This window comes from Caretta caretta, chromosome 27 (genome assembly GCF_965140235.1).
Source record: "Caretta caretta isolate rCarCar2 chromosome 27, rCarCar1.hap1, whole genome shotgun sequence".
Classification (NCBI taxonomy): domain Eukaryota; kingdom Metazoa; phylum Chordata; order Testudines; family Cheloniidae; genus Caretta; species Caretta caretta.
This window is the reverse complement of record NC_134232.1, coordinates 9,035,581-9,042,046: the sequence shown is the minus strand read 5'-3', so window position 1 is coordinate 9,042,046 and position 6,466 is coordinate 9,035,581. Positions and strand designations below refer to the sequence as shown.

General features: G+C 56.2%; 1 long non-coding RNA gene across 1 annotated transcript; it reads right to left on the bottom strand.

Moving 5' to 3' along the window:
• Window positions 1–762: 762 nt before the first annotated feature.
• On the bottom strand, window positions 763–4,782 carry LOC142070185 (uncharacterized). Its single transcript, XR_012666187.1, has 2 exons — window positions 4,070–4,782; window positions 763–3,941 (listed from the first exon to the last, which is right to left on the bottom strand). It is a non-coding gene; the product is annotated as an uncharacterized LOC142070185 (long non-coding RNA).
• Between the last annotated feature and the right edge of the window lie 1,684 nt (window positions 4,783–6,466).

Below are 6,466 nucleotides of genomic sequence, written 5' to 3'. Positions count from 1 at the left end.
TCTGTAGCGTGGGGCCGTGCAAGGTATTGAAGATCACAGCGGGAGCGCCTACGCTATATGGACATGAGCCAAGATTTGTGGAACCCCGTTAGCCAAAGCAGAGGCCTGAATGGGAGAGAGAACTGGGCCTCCAATCTGGAGGTGAACTCTTTCTCTGGCCGTTCGCACGGCCGCTGTAGCCACGTTGGTCCCAGGATAGGGGAGAGACCAGGCGGGTGATGCAGTGGCTCTTACTGAGCCAACTTCTGGCGGTGAGAGACAAGATTTTGAGCTCCACAGAGCTCTTCAGGTCTGGGAAAGGGCCTCCAAGTGGCACAAACAACTTCCAGCCGGAACAGGTTGTTTAGCATAAGGAGTTAACACATGTTGCAAGAGGCCATTCAGGGTGAAGTGGGCAGTTCACACCTCTGTAGTCTTGGGCCAAAAGAGGGACAGTGGGTTACAGATTGTTGTAATAAGTCATAATTAATTTATGTCAGGGAGGTCAAGCAACAGGTGACAGACTCGTGAGGGGGCCCTCCTCAGGGTTCCAGCGACGGGGGACGCCTCGGGTGAGCCCTGGCAGGGGTGTCCCATTTTCTCTTGGGGAAATATGGTCCCCCTGCAGCTCCCAGCCGCCACGGGTGGACGGCTGCCCCCCCACCCAGCTTCCAGCTGCCGCTGGCAGAAGGGGAACTCCACAGCTCCGAGCTACCGTGGTGGTGGGGGAAAACCATGAAGCCGCAGCAGCAAAAGTCACAGACAGCGCATGACTTCCGGGAATTTGTTTCTGTGACTTTTATTAAAAATAGCCATGACAAAATCTTAGCCTTAGCCATAGTCAGTCGTGTGGCGTGTTCAAAAGCATTTAAGCATGTTATAAAACCATGTCCCATCAAATCAGTCCTAGATTCTATGATTGATTTGATGGGACATGGTTTTATAACATACTAAAACATGTTAAATGCTCTTATCAAAATGCTTTGGGTCTATTTCCCCCCCCCAAACGAAATGGTCAAAATTGCATTTCCCAGTGAAAAAATATTCCCTGGGAAGATTTCTAACCAGCTCTATTCGATAACAGGCCAAACAAGTCAGCCTGAAGCATGTCAGGTTGCTTGTTGGATGGGTGGGATTTCTGAAAAATCCCAGTGTACATTTCCTTTCTAGGGAAGTCTCTCTTGCTCCCTGTCCCCCTTTCCCATCTTCTATTCCCGTGTCAGCTCCATCCTTCCATTAGACTCTGGAGATCAGAGCGCCTGGAATAGGGAAGCCCACCAAGACTGGTCTTTCAGAACCCACCTGAATCCTGCACCCTCTTCCATTGCTTCCTTTAGGGTAGTATTCAGCAGAGACTTTATGCCACATTGGGGTGACCCACTTTCTGCGTAGCGAGGAAGGTATTCACTGAGCAAAGGGCGTTTCAGACCCCAGGTGCTGGCCTCCCTGTTAATCGCACGCACAGTTATGCTAGCAAGATCCCAGAGCTCAGTCACACACAGGAACAGGGACTCACAACCAGCCTCCCACCTGACAAGGCTCACAATGAGCCATGCCAGAGACACTCACAGGAATCCCAACACACAACTAAGCCTCTCCCCCCGCCCCATCCCTAGAGGAGAACAGACTCACAAGCACACTTGGAAACACAGACTCACAACCAGCTATGGATGAAAACTCACAATCACACACATGCAAGAAAGACTCACAACCACATCCATCAACCTGAAAACCACACACAAGAACACAGGCTCACAAACTGCCAAACAGACCCCTCTCTATTTATCTAGGGCTTCATTGTCATTGTCTGTCCACATAAATGTACTTTATAGCCCACCACAGATACACATCCATGTAATAAAGCAACTCCCCCAACTCAGGTACCCATCTGCAACACAACAGGTGTGCCTTGCCTCAGTTTCCCTCTCACTCCACCCATGAAATGAGCGCAGCCCCTCACTGTCCAATACATCCTTGATTCACATGCACCCATTCAGGAATCCTCCCAAACCCTTGTAACAAAACCCCTCTCCAGTTTCCACACTAACCAGAGAAAGATACAGCAGGCTTTTCCACACCCCTCTCCAGGGACAGCACCTCCAGCTCCCCACCCAAGAGTCAATAGCAGTACTGGGGTCCCAGTTCCCTTCCTCTGACCCTGGGCCCCACTCTGCAGGCCTCCTGAATGGCAGCCAAACTCCTGATTCTTACCACAGCCCCCAAGTCAGGTCTCCTGCAAGACAGCTCCCTGCAGGGCTCCACTCCCCAGGCCCCCCTGCCGGTGCAAGTCCTACACCTGCCCAGGACACCTCTCTCCAGGGTCCACCCTCTTACTTCTAGGCTTGGCTTCCCCTCACTGAGCTGGGGCTTCCCCCTTTACTCCAGGGCCACTGCCCCATACTTCTGCCCACCAATGTCCCCAGCATTGGTCAGTTCTCACCTGTGGTTCTGATCCAGGTCTCCGCTGAGCTCAGCTCTTCCTAGGCTATCCTGTGGCTTTCTCTTTCTCTTTTTTTCCAGCCCTTCCACCTGCTCCCTGACTCTAAATCACCCAATCTCCAGCCATGTAGGGCCCAGGTGCCCTCTCTTAAACCTAATTAGGTGGGTCAACTGACCAGACACAGGTGCCCTCTCGTCTCCCTTCTTAAAGGGCCGGTGACAATCCATATATGAACACAGACCTCTAGCCACCCCTGTGCGTTCACACACACACACACACACACACACACACACACACACACACACGAACACGAACACGAACACGAACACGAACTCAGATTCCCAGCCAGCCGCAAACCTACACAAAACACTCCCCCCCCAAACACACACAACAGCACAGACTCACAACCACCCCCCATCCAAACAAGGCTAGCCTCGCACTCAGACGCACATACCCAAGACCAGACTCACAACCACCCCCACACAGACATCTCCCCATATTCGGGAACCCAGACTCACACCCACAGGCACACGCAAACAAGGACACAGACTCACAACCCCGCACGCAAGCAGACTCAGAAGCATCCTCACACGACAGCGCAGCCTCCCCAATGCAAACATGCTCACACACGCATCCTGCTTTCATATACAGGTGTGTAGCTGTGGCCGGCTATCAGCCAGGTTTTGTAGGTCCAGATATCCCCATTTTCTCACCCACTGTCCAGATATCCCCATTTTCTCACACACTCGGCTTAGAGGCACTCACTGCTTCAGACATGCAGCTTCCCCAGTTCTTTCTCGGGTCCACCAACAGAGAACACGTGTCCTTTCCTCTGGGCCAGGCTTTCCCACTTTGCTTCTGAAAAGGACCATATCACACCCGGGAACTTGCTGCAAGACCCAGGCATCTCCGAGGCAACTCGCTGGATCCCGTCACATTCCTAACGCGCTCCCAGGCCCGGTGCCATCCCTCAAGCTGCAGCAGCTGCTGTCAGCGATGAAAGAGCATCTTTCTCTCCTCTCCTTGCTCGAGAGCGGACGTAAACCGAGCCAAAAATGCCAGGAGCGGGGAGCGAGGTTAAGAAAACAAGAGGCGCCAAAGAAGGAACAATACAGCGATGCAAAAACTCAGACCTCTGGCTAGTTCCTAAGCGCGCAGGGAAAGTTCGATGGCAGAGTCCAAACCTTTGCAGTTCAAGAGCAGAGCTGGGTCCTCTGCCCGGTTCTGCCGGTCCTCTGCCCGGTTCTGGAGCAGCGCTTGACCGTTCGAAACCAGGGATCCCGTCCGCAAATAAAATCCACTGGCTTGTTGAGATGTTGCTGCCCTGCCCCGCCACTACCAGCCCTCTCACGTGCCATTAGAAAGGGTCGTGCTCTGGGAGGGCCAGAGTTTCCAAAGGAGCTCAGTCCCGGCGAAAAGCAGCGTAGTCACAGGCAGGGTCATTCCTCTAGCCCCCTATTTCATCGCTGCAGGATCCGGTGGGCCCCAGCCCTTTTCTAGTCTGTCTGTAAGGGTGCTCCGGCTAAGGTGAAGAGGGGTGGGAAGGCAGGAATTAGTGGTTGAAAAGTGGGTATAAATGAGAGAGTGGAAGGAGGAGAAACACACGCACACGCACGCACATGCAATGCAGCGTGGGGAGGGGGAACCCACCTAGGGGACCTGACTCTTTAATCTGTACAACATGGTCCAGTCATTGCTCATGGAACAGGCTCCCGCCAACGCGAATTTACTCCCCGGCGCGTCTCCCGGTGGGTCCAAACCCACGGATCCTCGCAGATTCTTCCTTGCTGGCCCCACAAAACCTCCGGCCACAAGATTCCACCTCCTTCCACTCCTGCTTGTGCTCTAAGGAACAGGAGCAGCTGCAGCAGCAAAAATGACTCCAGCGTCCGTCCCCCCCCGCCGCCCCCGGCCGGCTTCTCCAAGCCCTGCAAGGGAAACAAACAACATCTGCTGAGAAGGATCCGTTCAGCTCACAAGCTGGGCTGGGAGAGACTCCGGGAAAAGCCAGCGACTCCCCTTCGCTCCGCTCCATCCTGCGCTGGGAAGCACTGCAGAGAGACGCGGAGATGCAGTGGACCTGGGGGAGCGTTTGGCGAACAGCCTGTGATGTCATTTTGGAGGAGGGCACGGGGCCAGCTGGGTACAATGGTCTCACTGTAAGGCAGGGGTGACTTGGGCCTCAGCAGAGCTGAGCGGTTGGGGGGCTCTGTGCACCAGCGCCGTGGGCAGATGTGCAAACCTCGGTGTGGGTGGGATCAGGGATCAGTCCGTGTCTACACCTGTCTCCCCAAGGCCACCCAGGTGCAGAACCCAGAACTCCTGCCTCTCCTAGGCTCTTCATATGACCGGTTCACTCCCAGGCCATCAGCTACGAAGGGACGGGGCAGCTCCCCCTCCAGGCCCTAGATCCCAGCCTGCCCCTCGGGAGCAGGTCAGGTGGGGTCTGATTTTCCGAAGAGTTCAGTGCATGCCGGCCTGGCCCCACACGTCCCAGAGAGGGCAGTCTCTGAAGCGGGGTCGGTCGGTCCGATGGAGCCGGTTCTGTTAGACTCGCACTGTGTCTCCCTGTCTGATCAGTCCTCCTGCACCGCCAGGCCCAGTGCGATGGGTGAGCTGAGGTGCCCGGTCTATGCTCCTCAACCCAATGCCCGTTCAGTGGCTGGGGGATGAGGGCAACTGGACCATGACCGATTCCCCAGGCAGAGATGCAGTCAGCACTTGCTGGCCTTTTTGCTTGAGGCCTCCACCCCTCTGTCCTCTGGCTGAGGTGGGCCTGGGCCCCAAAGAAGGGGGCACGAGCCATCAGGCTGGTCCATGGAAGGGAGGCGGGGTGCAGGGACTGGCTTTGATTGACGTGCAGCTCCTCCATAAGCATCCACCCTGGCGTGCCTCCAGTTTGCGGTTCGGGGGCTGCTGGTACCCGAGAGGAACCTGTGGGACCAGGCCGGGCTTCCCCACCTGTAGCACTGGGGCCCTGGGCCCTGGAGAGACACAAGTCCCTGCTCAGCGTTACTCACCTCAGGGCCACGGGGGCCAACGTCCTTTGGATGCCAGTGCCCAGCTGCCCCCCAAGCTCAGACTCATGCTGCCCCCCAGTTTTCCCATCCCCCTCTGCCCTGCCTCCCCCCCACTCAGAGTCACACTCCTTTACAAGATCCATCTGTTTCCCCTGCCCCCGATCTGCCCCCCCATTCAGACCCCTCCCCCCGCTGGGTCCCTTTCATCGCGTTCCGCCCCACTAGTAGGGAGGCGGTGGGTTTACCTCCGAGTAAGGTCTGTCTGGAGCATCCTTGCCCCCCATACACATGGGGCTAGGGGTGAGATTGCCCCCTGCCCATTGCGGGGGTCCCCATGTTTCCGAGGGGATACGTTGGTGGCGAATGGAAAACACGAACAATGTCCCCTCTCTGGGCTATTTAAAACCCAGCGTCACCTGTGAGCCAGGCCACGGCCAGCCCCGTGGCACCAGGGCTCCCAGCGTGGGTACCTCTCACCCGGGGCTGGCCCTGCTTCGGGATCCCCTGGACAAAACTGCTCCCAGCAGGGGAGATCCGTCCCAGGGCTCCTGAATGCAAACCAGTGACCAGGGAGCAGCCATTGCTCAGCAGAGGAAACCGGTTTCGCTGTGGACGGAGAGGACCCGTGTGGCTCCTTCCCTCCAAGCATTAGGGAAAGAAAACAAACTGTAAAGGGAGTTGCTTTGCCCCGCTCCCTGGCAAGGGGAGTGAAAAGGAGTGCCGGGAGCAGCTGGAGCAGGCCAGAGACAGGGGTGAGAAGGGAAGAGAGAGCTAGCCGACCATACAGAGCTGGCAGAGGGGGTAGAGAGAGAAGGAGGCAGGCACTGAGAGGGAGAAAGAGATTGAGGCACAGTGCAAGGGATGTGGGGCACCAAGGGTGGCGAGAAGGTGAGAGAGAAGGAATGCGTTGGGAAAGAGAGAGAAAGCTAGAAAGTGGCAGGAAGAGAGGTGGGAGAGCAGGGATGAGACGGGGGCAAGAAAGGGACGGAAAGCAGCAGAGAAAGAGAGGGAACATAAGAGACAAAGA